Consider the following 24,817-nt stretch of genomic DNA (forward strand, 5'->3'; position numbering starts at 1 on the left):
TGAAGCTGGTTAAGGGTTCAGAGGGGAAGCCGTATGAGGAGCAGCTAAAGTCATTTTGTCTGTTCAGCCTGGAGAAAAGGAGACTGAGGGAAGACCTCATTGTGGTCTACAGCTTTCTCACAAAGGAGGAGGAGGAGCAGCAGCAGGAGTAGGCGCTGATCTCTTCTCCCTAGTGACCAATGATAGGACCGAGGGAATGGCAGAAAGATGTGCTAGGGGAGGGTTAGGTTGGGTATTAGGAAAAGGTTCTTCACCCAGAGAGTGGTGGAGCTCTGGAACAGCCTCCCCAGGGAAGATGCCATGCTGCCAAGCCTGACAGTATTGCAGAAGCATTTGGACAATGCACTCAGACATGTGGTATGAATGTTGGGCTTGTCCTACGCAAGCAGAAGAGTTTGACTCAATGATCCTTATGGGTCCCTTCCAACTCAGGACATTCCATGACTCTGACTTCTTTCCAAATATAGGGATGGATGGATGGATGGATGGATGGCTATGCTATAGCTATATGTACGCTTAAGAAAGCATATGGCTTCCTGCGTGAGCGTATTACAGCCTTTCTGCTCTGCAGTGGGTTACCTCCCTGCTGTAGCTTTGACTGATAGCAAGCGATGGGTGCAGGAATAAAGGTTCACTGCTTGTGCTTGGTAACAGTGCCCAGGAAGGCAGGACCTCGACTACACAGAACATCTCTACAGGTTTCAAAGAAAGTTACCTTCAGCAGGGTCAGCAAGATGTTCGCCAGTTTCCACGTGTCCAAACTCTGCATGAGTGTTCATGTTTCAAATCAGTGTACCGACATAGGCCTCAATGCTCTGAATCAACCTGATGTTAATTTCTGGAAGCAAGAACCCATGGCTCCTAGCATTTATTATGAGAGGATCACTTACATGCGTGGTGGGTGCCCAAAACCTTAGGCTATCCAAAGACAGCTTTTGCCTGCTACCTCCACATACACCACCCTTCTCAGTCCTGCCTTGCTTCTGAGACAATCATCCTCGCACCTCGAATCCTGTGTTCAGTTTCAGGTCCCTCAGTACAAGAAGATATTAAGCTGCTGGAGCAGCTTCTCCCTGCCCAGGGAACTGGTTGAGTCCCCATCCCTGGAGGGATTTAAAAGACAGGCAGATGAGGTGCTCAGGGGTATGATTCAGTAGTGGGTAGCTATGGTTGGACTAGATGCTCTCAAAGGTCTTTTCCAACCAAATGATTCTATGATTCTTTCTGACCTCAGGCTCAGATCATGGAATGCAAATGCTGTTCCCCCCCGGGTAAAGTGGCTCCCTCTGGTGGGACTGGTGGCAAGGGAAGAAGAACATGCTGTTTCTGATCTGAACTGCAAAACCATCAGATACAGTAGTTCTCATCAGAGGGGTGACAAGTCTTTTTTTAATTCCCCTTCCCCCTTATTTATTTCCACTTTATACATATTGCCAACTTCCTGTTCTCTGTGCGCTCTTCTTTTTTTGGTACCCTGTGACTTTCATCAGTTTGTTTCTTTCCTTTCAGATATGTTCAAGGCACAGCAAAAGTTGATACTATCTAATACAAACTTCCCTGTTTGGTGTATCATAATATGTAGTGCCTGGTGTGTTCGTTCCCCTCCTGTCATCAAGTGCCAGCTTCAGCCGTGCTCACTACCTCCAGGTTCTTCCTGCTGTCATTTTCACTTCCCCCCAAGGACTAAACATTTAAAAACTGAGAAATCCTAACTGAGAGCCTAAGTAACACTTGAACCACACTGGCCTTGGGTAAACACTGCCCAAAGTGTTACCATTTCTGCTGTTGAAAGAGCAGATCAGTGAAAGAAAAGAATGTGCACACAATTTCCTGGTAATCAGGCAGCCAGCTAATTTCTGAATAGTGAAAGATTCCTTTAGAAGCCATTTACTTTGTTTATGTTTAAACTGACACACAAGCTAACAAGCCTACCATTTACTTACGGAAGACTTATGCCCAATTTTTATGAGGAGATAATATTTTAAGGCTTAATTTAGGGAGAGGAGCACAAAAATGTAAACCTGGGTGCTTTTTTTGCCTGTGTCTTATATGGAATCATAGAATGGGTTGGGTTGGAAGGAACTTTGACAGGTCATCCAGTCCAGTCCCCCTGCAGGAGTAGAGATATTTTGTCTAGGTAGGTATTTAGATACTTAAACTTCTCTTTGTTAGACCGCTTTTTACAGTTTACCCAGCAGAAAAGTAAGAGGAGAGACTACACACCACCTTTTGGGCAAAAGTGGTTTTGCTCAACACGCGCTTATGTTGGAGGTGACATCAGCCGAAGAAACTCCCAATCTTTTGGTGCCCAGAAGCCAGCCTTTCAGCCGACTGAAGGATTTCCCTGGGCAGCCTCTTCCAGTGCTTCACCGCTCTTTTGGTAAAGAAATTTTTTCTAATATCCAACCTAAGCCTCCCCTGGTGCAACTTGAAGCCATCTCCTCTTGTCCTATCACATGTTACTTGGGAGAAGAGACTAGCACCTAACTTGCCAAAATGTCCTTTCTGGGAGCTGCAGAGAGTGATGAAGTCTCGCCTCAGCCTCCTCTTCTCCAGGCTAAACAGCCCCACGTCCCTCAGCTGCTCACAGAACACCTGGGCTCCAGACCCTTCACCATCTCCATTCCTTTTTTTCTGGACACGCTCCAGCCCCTTGATGTCCTTCTTGTACTGAGGTCACCAAAACTGAACCCAGGATTTGAAGTGCAGCCTCACTAGCACCGAGTACAGGGGACTGGCTAACATAACTGCTGTGGGTGACCAACTAACATAAGCTGGTAATAGCAGACTGTGGTGAAATACTGATGTTTCTTTAGCGTCCTGCCTTTTCCTCTTTTTGGGATGTTAGTTCTGAGAGCACTTAGTAGCAAAATAGTTTTACCACATTGCTAAAATTATTCTCCAAATTGATGTGAAATTAATTACTGAATTCTACTTTTCTGGAGAACAGTAGCCCCTGGAAATTAGGAAATCTTGCTTACCTCTATCCTGTGACATGAATGTTAATAAACTCTAACTCAGGGGCAAGGAAATATAGCTTGGAACTGTGATTTATATGATCAACTATAGAATTTAAACACTGGGATCTCATTAATCTCAATGACAAATATTTAGCTAAATCCTAATATCCTTTAAAAAATATGCCAGTGTTGTTCTACTAATTTTGTCACATTCATACATAGTGACAGGTTTTGTAGAACTACTTTCATAAATGAACAGACCCCCAAAGTGCCATACCAATGAATACCAGTGAAAACTGAGAAGAGACCCTGATTAGATTTCCCGTGGCAGAAGTATATTATCAACCAAAATGCAGGTTTTGAAATGCAATACCCCCCAAAAATACAGTAGGCTGAAAATTCCCATAATGAGAAATCCATGAGCCTCAATATTTGGTGTTTCTGACTTGCACACTTCCTCAGATTAATGTTTCTTCAACATGTTTCCAATTCTTTTTTCTTTTCCAGCTGAATTGGTAGTTGTACTTCCAAAGGTGATGATTTGCAAATGATGATTTCCAGCCTACTGTATTCTCTGTATGGCAGAATGTCCATCAAGATGCCTGTAGGTGACATTAGTCGTGCAATCAGTCAAAATGCAGCCTGACAGCGTTTCAATCAATTCACTTTTCAACACTAGACATCAAATATACATTGCAAACCCAGCACCTGCTCCACTCGTAGTGCGACATCAAATAGGTTAGCCTCAGGTCCTGAGACAGAGGCTGTCTCTTCAACTGCTACATTAAGAAGTGACTTTGGCAATGATACTCTTGGAGATTAACACTCCACCAAAACTGGCTCTCAACCTACAATGAAGTCTGATCCCTTTATTCCTTGTGTTTCTTCCTGTCAGCATAGCCCACAGGAGCTCTGTGTTTGCTAGATGAGTCAGCCACAGTCCAGCTCTTAACTTCATACTGTAGAGATTCCCATTTACAGCAGAGGTGTGAGCAGAAAGACAGCCTTACATTGATAAAAACTTGCCGTGGGTCTGAGCTCCCCGAGGACAACTTCTTCACTTCGGTCGCACCTATGTTGCCATACCCCTAGAGACACCTCGGGGTGGCCGGTTTTGCAGCTCTTCATGCTGTCTTGGTGGGTATTTCAAGACCTGTGTTTTTAAAACAGCAGGGGAAGCAGTAGGATAACGTCCAGCCCTTGGTGCTGGGGATCAAGAACAGGTCAGTTAATGGTGCCCTTGTAAGTTCTCTGTTGTACTTTGTGCTGGTCAGGTCTGCTCCTCGACCCATAAGAACCTATGGCATCTGCTGGATCTTCTGAGTCAGGTCCATAATTCCCTTTAAATGAGAGGACAATTAGCTATAGTCAGACACCATGGATGTGCCTTAGAAAGCAGGCAGGCACTGGATGCATCCAGGGTTTCAGCTTCAGAGGAATAAAAAAGGCATGCCAGCACTCATAAACCTTTGAAGGCTGGTGTGAATCCCCGTTCTGTTGTGTTTGCACTGAGGCTTTGGTGCTGATGGCATAAATCAGGAGGATGAATAGCTGGGAGATGAATCAGATGAAACAGTACTGACATGGCCAGCTGGTTATAGCAGTGGCATACCCAGGGGCACGCAGACCACTGATCTCTTCTGAGGGAACCCTAGGAGATAGGAATGGGGACCCAGGTGTGACAGATTCATAAGGAGATAGTTTTGATGTGCCCTATGCACCACATGCCTCACCACCACCCCTGCTGGTGCTGTAGATTATAAGATCTTTTATACCTACAGGGGCAGCACCTGGTTCAGAGCTGAGTTGGTCCCAGGCACCCAGGATGGTGCTGATCTCACAGTCAGGGATCCTAGAGTTCATGTTTCTAATATGGGGCTACATCTTCCTTGCAGCACACACAGTGAAACAGTTAACGTCTGATCTCATCATCAGCTTTGAGCCCCTGGTGGACATGTGGTTTGTGTCCCTTCACCCTGCAGGAGCTGCCTGCAGTCACTTTCCTGGAGCTCCATGGAGAGCATTGCCCTGAGTATTGGTGCTCAGGTTCTCTTGCTAGGAGAAGCTCCACACCAGGAATGCCAGTGCAACAGGTGATATAGATCCCACCTGGCACAAAAGAGGTTAATGTAACCTTCCCAGATGAATCACACACCTGAGTAGAAAAAGCTGTCAGATATTTGCAGTCCTAGCACAATTAATGGAAGGAGAGCAATGCTGTTATAGATGATGCAGTAGAAGCAGTATGTGGACAGGCTTCAGGAAGGACAGGAAACCTTCTAGAGGTGGGAGAGATTATTCAGAGCTGCTTAATTCCTTGTCTTTGGGATAGAGGAATGCTTTTCTTTCTAAGGAATGACTGAATCTTTTCTCAGTGGAAATGTTTGGCTCTGGAGATAGACTGGATGTTGGTAAACCCCAGGTTAGGGCCAGGTCCCTGCAGGCTTGCTCAGTCTGCTCATTGGGACGTTCATCTGGGTGGTGTGTTCTCAACATGTGGGCTTGCAGATGGGAACAGGGCTCACAAGCCAGGCCGAGTGCTGGCTGGGGACACAGCTGTGCTCTGAAGAGCGCTTTGGTATTTATGGGAAATGACTGCTTTTTATTAAGAAGCGTTGAAACTAATAATAAATATTTATAAATTATTTTAGCATATTAAATTGTTGACATAACATAAACACATATTTCTCAGGAAAATGAGTAAACATATAAAGCTATGTTACTTTGTAAATTAATTCATTAGTATTTATTACAGGAAATCATAATCAATTATTAAGCATTATGATGGCTTGCTTAGAGAATGGATATATTATTTTCACTATTATTAATAATTTCAATTACCAAGTTTAAATACTGGAGGTTTTCCCCCACCCACATCCCAGGGCACTAATTTTTATACAGCATCTAAAATACACTTAGTGGTTTTGGTTTGGGTAGCTTTGTAGTACACAATAAATAGTTGAAAATGAAATTAATTTCCTGGTTACTAAATGGAAATAGAAGTTCCGTATGTCCTGTAATCAGTTATAACCTGGCTTGGGAGTGATGAGCGAAAGCAGACAGGGGGGTTGGGAGCTGGTTTATATTGTGCAGTGAGAAATGTATTTTTCCAAAGTTTTCTGCATCCTAACCAGAATGCCAAGAGTTTCTGTTCCCTGCTGCTACTGATTTTTATGTCCTTGCTGCCATCAAGCAAGTGTCTGTATGCTCAAAAGCCTGCTGCGCTTTACACAAACTGTCTTAACAAAACACATTGCAACAAAAATGTCTGTAGGTTGTGATGGTCTCATTCTTGGACCTGTAATCATCCCTGACGCTAATCTGGTTGGGGGCCTACAAGAAAGCTGTGGAGGAACTTTTTACAAGGGTATGTAGTGATAGGATGAGGGGGAATGGCTTTAAATTGGAAGGAGGAAAACTTAGATAAGACATTAGGAAGAAAATCTTCATGATGAGGGTGGTGAGACACTGGCATATGTTGCCCTGAGAAGTCATGGCTGCCCCATCCCTAGAGGTGTTCAGGGCCAGGTTGGTTGGGGCTTTGAGCAACCTCATCCAGCGGGAGGTGTCCCTGCCCATGACAGGGGATTGGAACCGGATGGGCTAAGGCAATTGAAAGGTTCCTTCCAAGCCAAACCATTCTATGATTCTATACTACAATCTTATAGACCTCTAGTAATTAGAGCTCTTACACGATATTCAGATAATCTGTTTTCAGTGATCTTCATTTGTCAAGGAGATCCACAACCTAAATGTAGTATTTAGGCTTGTCACCACAGGTCTTCACATCCTGAAATCTGTGCTCTAGTTCTCTTCCCAAACACCCTCCTTTGGCATCTCTACACTCTGATCTCTTAGGTTACTGCTTCTGACTTCTTAGCTACCTGACTGATGTGCTGTGCTTGGGACACGTATCATGAGTATTTTCACTTCTCAGTTATCACAATTCATTTTGCACCCAGTACATTGGTAGACATGCCAGTGTGTGGCAAACTACCTCTGGCCACCTCACCCTCTCTGCAGTATCCCCTGAATTCCAATTTTCTTTAGTGTCTCACAAGTGCCCTGCTAATGGGAGCAATGAGAGCTAGGAGTTGTTGCTATCTCTTCTGTGCCCGAGCAGTCATGCTACAATCAATAGCCAAAGCAGATGAAGGCAATAATGAGGACACCTGAATTGAGTTGGTGCTGCTATTCAGGTATTGAACCAGGCCCAGGGCTATAAAAGCAGAGAGGAGGATTAAGAGAGTGTTTTGCTTAATACTGAGGGGCAAAGGTACTGTAGGTACATAGCAGGGTTGCTTTATGGGACCTCATAAATTGCTTTATGTTAAAATAAAGCAGAGTTATTCTAGCTTTACTGGAAGTGGGATTTAAAAATACATGTGATTAAATTTTTACGCATTCTTCTGTGAGTTGCTGAATAACTTCAGTGCTGTAATACTGAATGAATGGATTGTGGATAACTGGATGTGGTGGAGAGGTTTGTCTGTCTGGAGTGGCTGAGAGGAGGGATGTTAGAGTAGAGCTCTTCTTAACTTACTCAATTTTTTCTTGTATTTCAATGCAGAAAATGATTGAAATCTTCATTAAAGTTCCTGGATGGATAACTCATGTTTATCTTCGCAAGTCCTGGAGGAACAACTGTAGATTCCCCTGCCTTGCTTCACCTCCTAGGCTGATCCTTCCTGTGTGTGTCGTGCGTAAGGAGCTCTGTTTGATTACCACGCTACTCTTCTGTTGAGATTGTCCAAGGTAAGCGTTTGCTTCGTGGGTTTTCTTCCCCGCCTTTGTTTTTCTATCATTAGAAGGGGTTAGCCGTTGAGTATGTATGACCAGATGGGCAGATACAAATCGAAGCATTTTGTTTTCATGTTAATAGCCTATATTAACAGCGAGGGATTAGTTTTACTAATGTTACCTGAACAATCATTTTGTGTTGAAGTACTTTCTAAGCAGGAATATTAAAAAAAAAAAAAAGTGTGGAATTTATGTTGTGTGATCAATATGCATTGATTCAGCAGAACCATTATTTTATGAAGGCAGTTATTATCATGCTTTTAGTTCGGATGCATTTACAGTAGTGTTTTCCCTCTAGCAGGACTTGACTTGTTCCATCGTAACAATTAAATATTTATTTGGGTTTTTTCCACATTTTAAACAGTAGTTTCTTGTTGCAAAGCACTTTGGTATGCTCTACTCAGATGGAAGACATTATAGAAGAATTCTGAATTGAGTGAATGCTAAAAACCATAAGTAATAATTCAAGTTTAGAAGTAATTTAACTTAAGCTGGATTTGTGCTATTGTTGCCTAATGCAGTAGTGGTTGAAAGACTTGGTCCCAAACTGGAACCCTGATGTGCTAGAAGCTGTATTGACACTGGACAAAAAGGTAGCCACTGCTCTGAAGTGCTTCCAGTTTCCCCACAAACATTTGGTTGGAGGTTCAGTTTGCTTGCTTTGATGCTTGCTCCAGCTTTTTTCTTTTCTTCTTTATTGAATGATGATGAAAATTTATATTGAATGCACATGTTGGTTTAATTGCCTAGAGTACACCTAGGTGCTGTTATCTGAAGGCTTCATCCACTAACATGAAGAAAAACCTTTCCCTTTCCTTATCTGCTCTGTAGCGAGTTCTCTGTTCTTTGCATGTCCTCCTTCATGTTCTTAAACAAACATACAGAACCCGTGGCAAATTGGAATAAGGGCAAGTGTGACTGATGAGCAGTGACTAGAACTATATTTTTAAAGGGTCATAGCCAAATTCAACCAGTTCTAAGCAGTCCTTACATGGAGAGGGCCTATAAGACAGCTGAGGAGGGACTTTTTACAAGGGCATATAGTGATAGGACAGGGGGAATTACTTTAAACTGGAAGGGGGAAGATTTAGATGAGATATCAAGAAGAAATTCTTCATAATGAGGGTGGTGAGGCACTGGCCCAGGTTACCCAGGGAGGTTGTGACTGCCCCATCCCTGGACATGTTCAAGACTAGCCTAGTCTACTGGGAGGTGTCCCTGCCTATGGCAGGGGGTTGGAACTGGATGATCTTTAATGTCCCTTCCAACGCAACTTATTCTATGATTCTGTGTCCTCTAAAACCACAACTACAGAATGTAGCGCCTTCAAATAAGGCAAAATAGCTGTGGCTGTTTTGCTACTAATACTTCTCTTGTGCATGCAATTGCTCTGTGACATCGGAGGCAACATTAGATGCCCAATGTCATTGGGGCTATCCCAGCAGGGACTGAGCCCGCTCTTCTGGGACTGTTCAGCTTCACAAAAACATTGCACTCCTAGCATTTGTCTGCTAAACCTGATCCAAAGGTCATTTAAGGTCTGGAGCCAATAGAAGTTTTTCTATTTGCCTTGGGGGCAGAATTGGGTCTTAAATGATCCAAGACATTCCTTTCCTCAGAAAGAGGCCTACCTTGAACAATTATTTGGTGGGAATTAAATTTAAACTCTGTAGCCAGCTAATAAATTTAAAACAGTTTAATTTGGATTTCCTAGCAACAGTGTTTCAGACAAGGCCTGAGAGATTGAGGAAGGGAAATGTGTGTGTATGTGTGTGTCTACACACATGTGAGCGTAATATCATAGAATGCAATGGTTTGGGTTGGAAGGGACTTTAAAGCCCATCCAGCTGCAAACTGCTGCCATGGGCAGGGACACCTCCCAGTGGATAAGGTTGCTCAAAGCCTCATTCAACTTGGCCTCCGGGGATGGGGCAGCCACCACTTCTTTGGCCAACCTTGGTCAGGGCCTCCCCACCCTCACAGGAAAACATTTCTTCCTAAGATCTCATCTTAATCTTGCTACCTTCAGTTTAAAACTGTTCCCCTCTCATCCTATCCCTGCACTCCCTCATCAAGAGCCCCTCCCCAGCTTTCCTGGAGCCTGTTTCAGTTCTGGAAGCTGCTCTTAAGGTCTTCCTGGAGCCACGTATATGCATGTGTGTGTATATATATATATATTAGAAAAGCTTAAATTGTAGCTTTAAGTACTTCTAATATTGATTTGGTCAGCGTATAGGTTCCAATGTAAATAACTCCACAGGTTTTTTTCATATTGTGTAAGTTGGAGAAACACCTGTTTGCAGACCTACTTTATGTAATGAAAAAGATGAAATCTAAATGATTCAAGACTTGTGAAATTGTTTTTTTTCTTCTTTTTCAGAATATGAATAGTAAAGGTCAGAGGTGTTAGATGTATGCTTTTGCTCATCTCGGTGCAGTGTTAAATACTGACAAAGTAAGTGAGTAAATTAGTTAAGTATATACTCAGCAGTAATTATTCTGTGTTGTGGTTCAGTGAATTCAGAAAATGAATTCCACTGAGCAGGTCTCTCCTTACAAAAGGTATACATTTCGTGGGTGATGCTGTATTTCCTTTATGGCCTGACAATTACCCAGTGTTAGATAACATTTCTATCCCCTAATAAGCATTTTGTGCTAACTTATCTATTTGGTTAAATGTGTTTCCATTAATATAGTAAAGCTTTTATCTGCTCTGTTAGCCACCAAGGTACATCTAGATAGTTATAAAGGCTTGTGGCAGCCTTACAGTCTTTTGTAATTAAAATGGTTTGTATTTTTAGTGTCTTGTAAGTAGTTGTAGTGACCTTAAGCATGCAAAGCAGGTGTAGAGAATGAAGCATCAGGGTGGGAGCCCCAGGGGAGGGGGAATGAAATAATCAAATGGATTAGAGAAGACGGATGGGGAAAATTAATATTAGTAGCATTGGTGGTATTGCAGTTGGATGTTTGGTTGATTTCAGTTGGTTGGATATCTTATATGGTCACTATCACCTCTGCGGGTGAAGTCATACAGGAAAGCCAGTACGTGCTCTGCCCTGAGGAACCTGTGCTACAAAAGTGTGTGAAATGGCCAAGGGAAGGAAGAGGAGGTAATGCTACTTCTGCTACTGCTTGATGATTTACTCCTCTCTTAGTTATCTATGTGCCTGTGAGAGCAACTTTGTTTAAGTATTGGGCTGAAAATTAGCGGAGGACACTTAGGAGTGCCTACAGGTTAGGAAAAATATGTGACAACTGTGATTTCCTTTGGAAAAAAAAAAAAAAGTAGAGCTATCTTTTATAAAGGGTTGTATAAAAGACAAAAGGGCCAAACTAAGGCAGAAGTGTCTGTTCCACAGCTGGCAGAACCCAGCATGGCTCATTGACCTCAATGGAATTGAGTTCCTTGCTACTGTTTGGGCCCCAAGTGCCACTCTGGTATCAGGACAATGTGTTTGATGTACCCTTTGATCATGTAAGTCAAATTGCATGAGTCATTACTCAGAGTGCAGAAGAAAGTAGAGATTTTGAAAAACACTTGCTATCCCGTGAAAATTCACTGGAATGTTTGCCCTAAGAGGCCTAGAATAAAGTTGAGAAAGCATCACAAACCCCAAACTTGTCCCTGAGGTGAATTTACAGGAGGGAATTGATACACAAGGGTGAAGCATATGCCTTATGGCATGGTCCATCTCATTCACCTGGTCTTGGCCCAAGCCACTTTTCCACCTCTTGTTTTCCATGCCTGTGAATTTCCCAAGACTGCCTTAAGCATAAACTGATTCAATTTTGGTCTGCAAGCAGTAGTTCAGCCTCTCAGGTTTGGAAATACTTGTTCTGTGTATGTATTTTCTGCTTTAGGTGAATTCATACAAATGGTGAGCTAAGGCAAGAAGGTTTGCATTGAGATTTGTTCGGGGAAAAGTGAAAGTGAATCCTGAGAGAGTGCGGAGAGGGCCCGGTTGCAGTCCTGCCTTCCAACAGGTCACAACTCCATTGTTCTGGAACAACAAATGTTTTGTAAATAAAGCTTAACTAGAAAGATGGTGCTTTATGACACTACAAAGAGCCTTGCTGAAAGCAAAACAATGCAAAAAAGAAACAGAGTAAGGCATAGAAAAATGCTTATAAACATTAAGTTAAATCACAGGTCTTAAGTGAGACATTGATCCATTGATATTGGGGAAACTGTGGTATCTTACTGCAGTGCTGAAGTTGGTCTGTTAGTGTTTACACCCCACAGTGTATGCGCTGTGTTGTTAAAGGGAAAATAAATGTGTAGGCACAGAAATACTTAAAAGCCTGATTACTGCTGACTTCAAAGGCATTGCTTGCATGCTTCAGGATAGGCGTATGCTTAGGCTTCTCGTTGGGGACTTGAAAGAGACTGTGGATGACGACCTTCTACTTGCATTGCCTATTGCAACCATCTCGTGTTACCTTCAGGTTCTATTTCCAATGATCATCTGTTGCCTTTCATCATGAATTCAGCGCCGCCCTTACAAACTCTCCCATTGGCAAGGCCTGCTGCAGTTACTCATAGGGTTAACTCATGTGGAAGTGGGTTTGCCATACGGGAACTTGCTCTTTTGAGGTCTTTTCACTGTGCTCCCTGGTGTAGCAGGTGCCCTGTGAGTGTAAAGCGATGCAAGTGAGTGATCAATACCACTCTGAGCTGGGTTGGCACAAGTGACGGATGCTCTGGGAAATACAGAGCACAAAAGGCAACATGTTGAATTCAAACAGCTGATGTAGTGAAGGCATTCTGACTTGTATATGTTTGAAATTTAAAATAACTCCACTAAGGTTATCTGATTAACTTATTCTTTGTGTGCAGATGTTGAAATACTCTCTTTATGTAGTATTTTTCAGTAGTTGAATCAGCAGTTGAATCCATTCCACCAAAACCAAGAAACCTCCCCCTCTTCAGAGCTGTTCTATAAATGTGATTTTTTCCCCTCCCTCTTGGAACTGTAGGGCTCTGAAAAAGCAAGCTCATATTACTTTGTTATATGAGCTGCTAAAGTTTTTAATTTTGGTTGCTGGTGCCCAGAGGACGAGTAATCAGTTATTAAGCTAATCGGCCTTATGTTGGAGTGCATCAGTTTGATGAGGTTAGTGTTAAAAATCTGGCATAAGTACTTGCAGCCTTCCTGTGCTGGTGGAATGTAATGCTTTTCCATGCGAAGATCAAGTTAACAAGCGGATTTAATCTGACACTGAAGGGAGAGGAGGAGGGGGAGTTCAGGGCAGGAGGGGGGCAAAAACCCTCTGTGTACCAGGCTTCCACCTCTATCGCTATGGCAAATGCTTTTTTACCAAATGAAAGGGTCGGGATCTATTTCAGTAAAGCAGGCAGACAAAATGCTGGGCAAGCACAATTCAGAAGTTGCCACTTTTCTGCTGTTTATTTTTTTTAAACGCATTTATAAAGGGCATCCAAAAAGGCTGCTTGCAACTGTTTTAGGAGCATTATAATTAACTGTCCTTCGATAATAAGTGGATAATAAAAGACTACAATTATCCACTTGCTACTTTGTTTAGCCTTTAACTAAATTTTGAATAAGATTTGTTAGTTTATCTGTTTACAAAAGGAGCCAAGCAAGTGTTGAGGCAAAAAGCAGGGAACTTGAATAGGACTGAAAAATAATTATTGTGTCATATAGGAAAATACTGCGGTTCAAGCTTCTGGGTAGGTGAAGCCCAGAGTCTTGGGAACAATATTCCTGGTGAGAATGTGTTTACTCTTTATTTTTTCAAGAACTGAGATGCCAAAGTTTCAGCATCAGACTTGTTTGGGGTAAGGAGCGGGGGCCATCCAGATTTATCAATCTGAATTTGGCGTTCTGCAGCGTTAATCAGTGTGAAGCTAATTAGCAGCCTCTGCACAATAAGGCCACAAGTCATTAATCATAGGAGATGAGAGCAGTCAGCCCCCCCATCCCTGACATTGCAAGAAAAGTTTTCTCTTGCGCTTTTTTTCTTGTGTGATAGGGCTTCAAAAGTCGCAAGATTGCTTTTCATGGTCAATAGTGTGTGAAGGAGAAGCCATGTCTTGATGTGACAGACAAGGGACCACTGTTCAAGGACCCATTGGACTGGTTTCTTTTTTTTTAATGCTGTCCTCTAATAGAATGGAGTCAACTGATGACTTTATTTGCTTTGAGTTGAAGCATAGTTCAGCCCAGAATAAGAAAAAAAAGTTTTAACAAGTATGATTTTTGTTAAAAGGAAGTTTGAATTTTTTACAAAGCCGCTTAGTTCTTTTGAAAAGTTACAATCCTTTCTTCTGTGTGGCTAATGAGGAATGAAAGTCCTTTCACATGCCTAATACAGTTCAGTACAGTGTGTCTTGAAATGAAATGCTGACAGCCACAGGCTGAGCACTAGGAAACCCGGGTAGGGAAAAAATAAACCTTCTTGAGGCCATTGATCAACCTTCTTCCAAACAATTTAGAGTCATAAATTTAAATAATAAAGTTTGCTCTTGTACTTGACACTGACAATTCGATTATGCATTATACTTTATTTTGTTTTGATTTCTATGTGCAGATATCTATATTACTCCCACAATAAAGGGATAAACATCTAAAATAAGTAGATATGTTTGTGGAAACGCTTTCTGTGAAGGAAGTTCTGCTTCCTGTATCTATCTTAGCCTAATTTTCCTTTTTTGGTTTGTGTGGGTGATATCTGTATACCTGATGCCCTGCTGATACTTATAGCACTGCTTCAGGCTGCGAAAATCATTGTTGCAACCACTCAGAGCTTCTGGCTCACACAGCCGGGAAAAGGAGGTGATGTTATAATTAACAAAGATGTTCATGCAGTTCACTTCTATTAACCACTGAATTTCCAGTCTAAGCAAAACTGTTCCTTTGTAGGACAGGTTTTAGAAAGGCTTGATGAGGGTGTATCTCTCAAGGGCTCTTGGTTATCGTGTTGGCATCCATGGACTTTGATATTTTACTTCAGGCCTTATAGTAACACAGAGAGCAGCAAATGGGCTTTTCTCTCTTCAGCTGTGTCAGAGCTCCCTGTTCTAGCAGGCACTACACCAAACTCTGCATCCATCCCTGTGCCTGGAGTTGTCCTCTGCAGGCGGGGTTGTCTTCCAGCAGGTGCTAGTTCAAGCAGCAAAGCTTTCCAGTAACGCAGTACTGCACAGCGCTGCCAGCAGCCTTGACACACTGAGATCTAATGCAGTTCTTTTGCTTTGATTTGCTTATTTCCCCTCTTTGCAGAGTCAAAATGGTGTTGAAAGTTTATTTGGTTTTGGAGATTTTGTTGTTTTTGTTTCTTTTCCTGTTATGAGTCCTTGAGATAGAAACAGTGAAAATGAGGAGAGAAAAGTTATAATTGGGAGGCTCAAGCAAATGAAATCAGGGCTCTGTCTCCAAAGCTCATTGAGTAGATGTCTAAGCCTATAATACAGCTGTATGTTGTTGTGTTGACTTGTCTGGATCACCAATGTATTTTGTCCTTGGACCACAGAACTAAGTCAGTGAGAATAATGTCTCCAAGCTGTTTCACACCTTGTGCTTATTCTGGGATCAAGGATTCTGTGGGAATCTACTGATCACTTTAGGTGCTGGCAGGGAGGAGATCCTCCAAATGTAAGACTATGATTGAAAAGATATCTCTAGAGAAGACAGCAGAGTGAGGAGGCCTGGTTTCTGCTGCATGAGTAATACACCTTCATTCTGATGTGTTGTTTCCTCATGAGAGAAGGGTTGGGAAGCCCTGTTGAGTGCCACCTTTTCATTGTGCTTTTGGTTCCTATTGCCTTGCCACTCACATGCTCCCATCACTCCTTGCTCTACAGTTTTGAAATATAAACCCAGTGCCATTCCAGTTCACACCAAGCTTTCTGTGCTGGCCCCAGTGGGCCTGGCAAAATGTGTTCATGCATCCACAATAAAAAAAAATGCCCCATGCAGAAACTTCAGGAAAAAACAACCCTGGAAGCATTGAAAGAGCCATTACCTCCTCCTGTAATAGCAGTGGAATGGTGCACATTTGAAGAAGTTCCCCTCATACATCTTTAAACCATAGACCATAGCCCTGGTTATGGTCTGTTGTATCAACTCATACATTTCAATGAGAGGGCATTTTCTTTCTGTTCCTCTCCTTGTAATGCTGGGGAGGAAAAAATATGACATACATCCTCACACAAAAATGCATAATGAAATCACATTAAGGATTTGAGTAAGCCCACACAAGCAGAGAGCAAACTGATATTCTGTCATTACCTCAGCTCATTACATCTTGGGGGTTTTGTTCCTCATGGAGCCCGTAAGCTCACTTATGGTCTGAGAATCCTGTCCTACCTGGAAACAAAGGGACATCTTATGCTGTAGCTTCACCTCTGAAATTTTCTTGCTTTGCCAGCTTGCCTCAGTGTTACCATAAAACAGTTTTCCGTGACTTATATGTATTAATGGCATTAATTAAACTATCAGCACCGCTGAATGGGAGAAAATGTATCTTCTGAACTTGTTTCTTGAATAGGAGTAAATGCCTCATTAATCTTCAGCATCAACCCAAGAACACTGTGTTTGTTAGATAGAATAATAAATGACTTTACAGGAAATACACAATAGCAAATGCTGGAATGCATCCATTCATTAGTCACTGTGCATAAATATCCCCTTATTTCCATGAAGAGGCATTTAATGGGGGGCCAGTCTGACAAACATGTGCAAGCTTTCACTCGGAGTGAAAACGGAAGGGAGAAAATGTCATACAAATCTGTGTGCCGAACACAAAGCATCACATACCTCATCATGGGTGCTTCCTCTGCTCCTTGTCTATCTTTCATCAGAATGAAATATGTATTAGCAGATGTAAAACTGTTGGACAGGTCTTGGAAACGTATAAGGTGTTATAGTTGTTTCTGGTTCTTAGTTATAAAGTCTGGTTCACTGGTGTGTCATCTTGGAGACAATCACCAGCCTCACTTGTACTAATGTGGACTCAAAGCCCAGGCTGGTGCCTGGTAAACTCAAAGGAAGGCATTATGCTCCAGAACTTTAAAGAAAAATAGTGTTGGAGGAGGTTTCTTGTGGCTTGTGCTTTTTTTTATTTGTTTTTGTTTGGGTTGGTTTGTTTGGTTTTTTTTTCATAGAATCTTGAAATGGTTTGGGTTGGAAGGGACCTTAAAACCCATTCAGTTCCAATGTCTCCCACTGAATCAGGTTGCTCAGAGCCTCATTCAACTCAGCCTTGAACATCTCCAGGGACAGGGCAGCCATGACTTCCCTGGTCCGGGGCCTTACCACCCTTACCGAAAACCATTCTTCCAAATAGCTCATGTAAATCTCCCCTCTTTCAGCTTAAAGCAGTTGCACTTCATACTATCCCTGCACACCTTGATAAAGAGCCCCTCCCCAGCTTACCTGTAGGCCTCAGTGCTCCAAGAACCAAGCTTGCCTAAGTGAATAATAGCATATTTTTTAAAAAAAGTAAGATGTAGCACTGTTCCACAATTCCCCTTCTTTTTCGCAACCCTTGCAAACTTGTATTTGTTTTCTTGCCATGTGCCATAACTGAGCCAACACAGCACCTCTGGGAAACAGGTACATATGCCATTGTTTTTAAGAAAATAAAGCCTGTGTGGTAATTGTTTGGAGGGGAAAGCAAAACAATCAGTCAGAACTTCTGTTTTTCTCAGACTTTGGATTCAGTGCACAGGAATCTTAGATGGATTCTAGGAGTGCCTAAACAATTTGCTCAGTATACTCCTTTGTTTCAATGCATGCCTTAATGAAATTTGACTAAGGGGTTGCATTTTAGCATAGTAGCTCTCAGAAAATGTTTACACAGCATTTGGATGTCTTTTGTGTTTGAAGTCTATCTGGTTTCTAAGATTAAATTGACCAGAAAGAGAATAAAACCGTGATTTATTCAACAAATTCTTAAATTGGTGATTGCATTGTTATCCCTGTGCTGTAACAGCATCCATCCTACTCAAGAACTCAAACTTTTCTATCTAGGCATGCAGGTGCCTTGTGCCCATGTATTCTTCACTGGTGTTGTATTGTTTCACACTAGTATTCTGTTCAGGGTGCTTGGCCGTTAGCCTGCAGAGCCTCGGCCACATAACATTAGAGAGGACAAGGCTTCATTTCTTGTACTGGAAGTTTCTGAATAAGTATGGATTTGAAGAATCACTATGCATGATTTGGTGAATCTCTTCATCTGAGCTGAGTGCTTGACAACCCTCTATGGTATTGACAAATCAAACATTTTGGAGCGAAAAACTTCAAGCTGGGCACTCTGGTGACTTGGGAGGTAGCACTGCTTTTTCTACTGGCCTGAATTTGCATCTTTTGGTCAGAAGTCCCACTCGCGTGGACAAGCATCAGATTGCTTCCAGAATTAGAGCCACATGTCCGCAGCAAGTTGTTGACAAAGCCAAGAGAGGGGAATGTTTAGTTTAAAAGTGATGCATAATGATGATAGTGGCTGAGATTCTGAAAGGTGTGCAGTGATTTTGAAACTGAAAAGACCAAGGGCGTGTTCCCTGCCATCTGACCTCCGATATCAAGACCCACCTCAACTGGTCACGGAAAATAGTGCTAGGCTAATAATTCACTAATAATGAAAGACAACATCTGTACTTTCTGAAGTGAGTTGCTAATTTAAGTTTTTAACCAGCTTCCCACCACTAAAGATCCCAGGGAAACTTCACTGGAGAACTACAGAATTTTTCTCTCTTATGATTTTAGATTTCCTTTCGGAGTAGCTTACATCTTTCCTGTATTATGCTCTGGTGTGGTTTCATGCAGGTAGGGGTTCTAGTACTGGGATTTATGTGTTCAAATCCTTCAGAAATCTGTTCTATAGGTGTATGATTCTATTATAATTACATTTCTATCCCAAGAGCAGCCAAAACCCTTTCAGTATATACAGCACAGAAGTGAATTACACCAAACATAACCATCTTAACATTAATTACATAAACAGCTAATCCAACACAACATTCCCGTCTCTCCCCAGGGATCATGCTGTGCAATGGCAATGGGTCATTTCAACTATTGGTCCAGCAGGTCAGCCATTGCTGGTACCAGAAAACTCCTTCTGGAAGAGAAGGGTAGAGTTGTTCTTTACAACTGGAATGCTGGGTGAGAATCCTCCGGACTCCATCTGGAACAGCTTTGACCAAACAAAGGCCCCAGATCCAATCACAGTGCAGTTGGTGGGAATACTGCCATGTATTTCCTTGGGAGAAACATTAGGCTTCGATTATGGTCACAGCAAGAGAGTAGTATATGTACAGCTGCCAGAAAATATTAACCAATAATTCTAGAAAAGTTTGTCCCTGCTTTTATGTCTTTCTGTTTCCCTTTAAGGCAACTAACAGAAAACGCCTTTGGCTGTTAGGAATGAGAATTAAAAGAAAAGTTTAAGGCCTGATCTCCTCCTGCTTCCCAAGAGAAATAGCTCAGGAAAGTCAAAGTGCTTGAAGCTACTGTCCCCTCTTCCAAATGCGGGGTTGTGCCTTGACAACTACTGGTGATGCCCCCAGCCTTCCTGGGGATGCACTGCATTGCTGAGTGCAGCCTGCCTTGACCTTAACAGCTCCAAGCCATGAGGGTCTACACACTCTGTGCAGTAGCTGTGCCTGTGCCCATTTTATTAACATTTCACAGCATGTGTGCCCAGAACACCTTTTTGATGTTATAATCTGGATGAACTAGCACTGAAAATCGGAATAACTTAAACCAGGAAGAGAGGGTAAAGTTGTGGATGCTGAATTCTTTCTTGCCTGAAACAACAAAATGTTTGGGCAACCCCTGGACCTTTTGGGCTGCTGAGTGGAGCAGAAATTAAAATATGGTACAGTGGGAAGAACCAACTGCAGAAGAGTTTTCCTTAAAACACACTGTGGACAAATTTAATTCCATTAAATTAATTTTAAAGGAAAAATGGCTTCAATTATGTTGTATAATTTGCTACAGTTATGTGTTGTTTACAGTCATTGAAGTCTTATGCTCCCGAGGTCTACAGGTTGTTTCATCTTTAACATCATTGGGAGCATGGTAGGATTTTTAAAATGCTTTGTCCGTAATTATTCCTTTCCTGTGAGGCCTGTTAGGAAGGGCTGTAACATAGATTTTCCTTCTTCATGAAAATTAATTTAAGACAGTCAGAGATGCCTCTTTGTTTGTGAATTTTCTAGCAGTACAATCCAGGCTTTAATGGTGACCACAGTGTGAGAGCTGATGCCTCAAGTCTGCAGTGCTTTGTATTTTTGTGTTTATGATGTTTCTTCCATAAGCTTCGAAGCAGAGGCCTTTTCCAAAGCCGAAAAACTTGAGAGTATAGTCCTGCTAGTCTGAAAGCAGGTCGAGATTGTCACTAAGGTGTGAGAAAAAGAAAGCCAAAGGCCAAAATGAATGCTGTCTGTTCTTCTTATTACTGAAAATGTTTTCTGTAGATAGTGGTGAAAACATAAGCATGTAAATAGCTGCTGGCACCAAAGAACTCATTGTAACTGGATTAAATTACTTTGGCTTCTAATTCTATAAAGACTATTCAGAAGCACATAAAAATTAGTGAGTAACTATAGACTGCTCAGTGTCTTTGCATCATATCAGTCTAGGGAAGCAAATGCAAAACCGAATCATTCTGACTTGCTGGATTTTAGATCCACTTTATCATTGCTTTGCAGTCAAAATGTGGTACAAACTTCAGAGCAATTCAGAACATAACTGCGCCGTCCTTATGACTTAGATCAGCTGTAGAGTCATCAAGAGATTGCGTTGGATGTAGAAATTAGTCAATTGAATTTCATGTGTTTTGGAAATACCTTTCTAACCCTACAGAGAGGGAAAGAGTATGTGTTTACTCATTCCCTCCTCCTCCTCTGTGCTTACAAAGGGAAGTGCTTGCTGTCTCATAACTTGTCTGTCAATTCTCTTTGATGCAAAATGTCAGGGTACTATGAAATGTGTTACCACAGAAATGTGCTTGTCGGTAACGAAGATCCTCAATAGACCTGTTTGGTTTAGTCTAGTTTGCTCAGATAATAGGATATAAGAACTCTATGGTGTATGAGGACATCAAAGTGAACACAGGTGTGCAATCCCTTTTGTTCAGCTTCATATCAAGTAGATGAGAGAGATTATGGTAGGGTGTATGTAGATGTACTTGAAGAAGGTCTGCTGCCATCTAATCATGGTGCTTCAGTGACTCATTGTGTCACTCAAAAAAATTGTATGACTCCATAGTTTTGATCTTGCTTATATGCAAATGTGCTTTTCCCTTTGCACATGTTTTGCGTAGGCAGTTGGAATGCTGGTCTGGTTGTATGCTTTTGCAAAGAATTGCAACTTGTGCATGGTCTGGTGTTGATTGCAGGCACTACGTATGTGTTTGCATGCAGACTGCTGAGGCTGTGATCTCAATGTGCTGCACTTTACATCTTGATTCCACCTCTGCTTTTAAGCACATGCCTGTTGGAGCCTGTTGATAGCTCCACTGGCTATCAAGCGGTGGGCAAGCTGTGGTTTTGCCATGTCTGTCCACCTTCTAGGGTTAAATCCTCCCACCTTTGCTCTAAGAGTTCCAGGACTGACAGGATTCTTACCTTTAATATGGAGCTACAAAAGATGAGACACTTGGCTTCCACATCTTTCCCTCCCACTCCCCAGCACAGATGCGCAAATGCATATTACTAAGCATCAGTTTTACTTGAATTCAGCAAAGCACTCGCTCAGGCTTGATCTTAAGCATATAGAATGAATCACAGAATGGTTTGTTTGGGTTGGAGGGGACCTTAAAGCCCATCCAGTTCCACCCCCTGTCATGGGCAGGAACAACACCCCACCAGATCAGGGTGCTCAAAGCCTCATCCAACCTGGCCTTGAACACCTCCAGGGATGGGGCAGCCACAGCTTCCCTGGGCAACCTGTGCCAGTGCCTCACCACCCTCATCATTGAGAATTTCTTCCTAATATCTAATCTAAATCTTCCCCCTTCCAATTTATAGCCATTTCTCCTTGTCCTGTCACTATATGCCCTTGTAAAAAGTGCCTCCCCAATTTAGCAATGGATTATCCATATAATATATCCATATTATACTGAGCAAGTGAAATACAGCATCTTTAGGAGGATTCCGCATGTGCTTGGTGCTGAAATGAGATCGTTAGGTTTTTTAACTAAATTCATGCCTAGCTGTAAGTACAAACAAATGCGAATGTAGATGGTTAATGATGCTCTAGCCAGGATTGCTCATCCTTGCAGCTGTACATCTGAGTGTAATTTTAATTAGAGCTTAATTATCTTTTCATTTATTTTTCTTTAGCAAGTAAATTTATACCTTGGTGGAAGTTTTCTTGGGAGTATAAATTAAAGTAACATTAATAACATTATATTTGTTGTAATCTGTGTATCTACGCTTATTTATCTGGAAGTTTTATTAGTCATAATGAAGTATGTTTGGAGAAATCAGGCAACTAATCTATGTATAGAAGAAAATAACGCTAGGCAATATCATTATAATAATAAGACTTTCTGATTTACTGAATAGAAATAATGGTATCATAAATTTGCTATTAGGCTTTTTAAGATATTTAAAAATTAATTTGAGGGAAAGCTGTCTGCGTAACAAGGATTTAAGTAGGAAAAAAGTCTGTATTTGACACTAGAATTGGAATAGTTCACAAATGAATTTAAGAAATTTTTTTGTTCAAAAGTGACCTATTAACTGAACTTACTGTCAACCTAACTTACGTTTATTTAATACTTCATTAAGAAAATTAATCTCTTCTGGAACATACTTGTGGGAAAATGTTTGATTCAAGCATTTTTACTGACTTAGGGATGTCCACATTGTCCAAATTTCCCTACTGGGCTGAGTTATTCCTTACACATAATGCCATCAAAGAATCTGTATCTCTGCTGACGCATCTTCTTTAGCCCAAATAAATGCTTTAAAATCATTCATCAACATATGAGAAAAGTGGAACACTATTATGACCCTCACTGCATGCAGCAGAAATCTCAGGCTCAGGAAAACAAGGTACAATGAGTTTAAATAAAATTACTGATAATTTGTATGATCAACTTCTTGTACACTCAAAATACCTGAAGAAGTTCACTTATCTGTCTGGACACACGTGAATTTTTTCTGCATCTCTGTGGATTATTTCAAAGCATTGCTTAGCCAGCATCCAGCTTAGGGATGGGCAGCTCTATTGTTACTTCTGTTTTGTCATTCTGAGTTACTTCACTCTGCACGCCTGAGTCAGCGGCCTCGCTTCTCTGGGGTGTCTAAAAGTTCACAGGACATTTTCTCCTTTTATTCTTTCTTAAAATTTTACAGATTTTTGGATGGCTGCTAATATAGGAGGGCTGAGAGTCATCTCAGATGCACATCACTTAGAGAATGATAAATAAACTGTCTGCTCCTACCACTCCCTTAGTTTCCATGTTATGAAAAATAATCACTGGGTTTTTTCTTTTCTCCTGCTCCACTTTAATCATAGAATTGTGGGATGGTTTGGGTTGGAAGAGACCTCAAAGCCCTCCCAGTTCCACCCCTCTGCCATGGGCAGAGACACCTCCCACTGAATCAGGTTGCTCAAAGCCCCATCCAACCTCGCCTTGAAACACCTCCAGGGATGGGGCAGACATGACTTCTCTGGGCAACCTGTGCCAGGGGCTCGCCACCCTCCAGGAAAATATTTCTTCCTAAGAACTCATCCAAATCTGCCCTCTTTCAGCTTAAAACTATTCACAAGAGAGGAATAGAGGGGCAGAATCTCCTCCCTTTCCCTGCTGGCCCCGCTTCTTTTGATGCAGCCCAGGATATGGTTGGCCTTCTGGGCTGCGAGTGCACATTGCCGCCTCATGTCAAGTGTCTCATTGACCAGCACCCTCCAAGTCCTTCTCTGCAGGGCTGCTCTCAGTCACATCATCCTCCACTGTGTACTGAAAATGGGGATTGCCCCAACCCAGGTGTAGGACCGTGCACTTGGCCTTGTTGAACCTCATGAGGTTCTCAGAGGCCCCCTTCTCCAGCTTGTCTAGGTCCCTCTGGATGACATCCCATCCTTCTGGTGTGACAACTGTCCCACTCAGCTTGATGTCATCTGCAAACTTGCTGAGGGTGCACTCACTCTTACTGTCGATATCATTGATGAAGATACTAAACGCCACTGGTCCCAGTATGAACCCCTGAGGGACACCAGTTGTCATGGATCTCCATCTGGACATCGAGCCGTTGATCACTACTGTCTGAATATGACCATCCAACCAATTTCTTATCCCCCAAACTGTGTACCCATCAAACAGATATCTCTCCAATTTAGAGAAGGCTGTTGTAGAAGGATGTGTCAAAGGCTTTACAGAAGTCCAGATAGATCGCATGTGTTAGTTTTCCCATGTCCACTGCTGTGGTTACTCCATCACAGAAAGCCTCGTGGTCTCTTTTTAATTCTGGAACACTATCTTTCTAGCCTTCCCAAGGGTAGCAAGCCTTGCTGTGGAGCTAGCAGGTGATTTTTCTATTACACTTCCCTTATGCCAAGTGCTTTGCATTGGGATGCGATATCTTGTCAGAGATTGCCTCTGCAGAAGACATGGAATTCTTATTGCAGATGTCTAATGGTGGGTAGTGTTCTGAGAGACTGGAGGGGCTATGTGGTGCCAGGCTAATTAATGCAATTGCATTTCTGCAGGCTATTCTGAGACTGGAGGATGTCACTGAGTGATGTGGCTAAGAACAGTGAAAACGTTGTTTAGGAAAGCTGGGACCAACCCGGCAAGATGTACAATTTGCATTTACCAGGATTGTGCTGTCTGTTCTGCATCAGAAAGTGATGGTATGATGGTGGTAATCCTCTGCCTTGTAACTTTACAGCTCTAACAGATTCCGTCTTTGACTAAGTTCCATGTTATATTTCTCCAGGCAGTCACGAAGTTGACTATGAAATCAATGTGTTGCAATGATAACCTTAGCCTTAACGACAGCCTGTCTCTCCTATAAGTGATGGAGTATTCTTTCTATTTGAGCCGTTAAGCTTTGAGTCTCTTCAGAGCAGCGTAAC

At 42.1% G+C, this 24,817-nt stretch overlaps 1 long non-coding RNA gene across 3 annotated transcripts in view; it reads left to right on the forward strand.

Moving 5' to 3' along the window:
* The window catches only part of LOC128852673 (uncharacterized), a 150,258-nt gene that overhangs the window by 88,089 nt on the left and 37,352 nt on the right, over positions 1-24,817 (forward strand). For all 3 annotated transcript variants that reach the window (XR_008450642.1, XR_008450641.1, XR_008450643.1), the window contains 2 exons: positions 7,531-7,715; positions 10,141-10,215. This is a non-coding gene — a long non-coding RNA (uncharacterized LOC128852673). The remainder of the gene's footprint in view (positions 1-7,530; positions 7,716-10,140; positions 10,216-24,817) is intronic.

Source organism: Cuculus canorus, chromosome 7, assembly GCF_017976375.1.
Source record: "Cuculus canorus isolate bCucCan1 chromosome 7, bCucCan1.pri, whole genome shotgun sequence".
In the NCBI taxonomy this organism is placed as follows: Eukaryota; Metazoa; Chordata; class Aves; order Cuculiformes; family Cuculidae; genus Cuculus; species Cuculus canorus.